The sequence below is a fragment of the Octopus bimaculoides genome, chromosome 2 (genome assembly GCF_001194135.2).
Source record: "Octopus bimaculoides isolate UCB-OBI-ISO-001 chromosome 2, ASM119413v2, whole genome shotgun sequence".
Lineage (NCBI taxonomy): Eukaryota > Metazoa > Mollusca > Cephalopoda > Octopoda > Octopodidae > Octopus > Octopus bimaculoides.
Window position 1 is genome coordinate 174,929,727 of NC_068982.1, and position 708 is coordinate 174,930,434.

Consider the following 708-nt stretch of genomic DNA (forward strand, 5'->3'; position numbering starts at 1 on the left):
TTTTTTTTACTTGTTTTAGTCTTTTGACTGTGGCCATGCTGGAGCACCGCCTTTAGTCGAGCAAATCGACCCCAGGACTTATTCTTTAGAAGCCTAGTATTTATTCTATCGGCCTCTATTGCCGAACCGCTAAGTTACGGGGACATAAACATACCAGCATCGGTTGTCAAGCGATGTTGGGGGACAGACACACAAACACATACATATATATATATATACATATATACGACGGGCTTCTTTAAGTTTCCGTCTACCAAATCCACTCACAAAGCTTTGGTCGGCCCGAGGTTATAGTAGAAGACACTTGCCCAAGATGCCACGCAGTGGGACTGAACCCGGGACCATGTGGTTGATAAGCAAGCTACTTACCATACAGCCACTCCTTCGTCTATATAAATATATGTATACATATATGTTTACATATATATGTTTGTGTATGTGCCTGTATATATATATATATATATATATACATACATAAACATACAAATATATCTGTATATATTTATACATATATGTGTGTGTGTATATATATATATAGGTACTACTAAAGCAGCAGGGTCCTGAACGCGCAGTCGCGCGACCGCGCTAGCTAGTCGTGAGTGGTCGATCCTAGCCCTGAGCCTGTCCCTAACCCTAACCCTAACCCGCGTGTGTAAATGAATATATGTTTAGGGTTAGGGTTAGGGTTAGGATCGACCACTCACGACT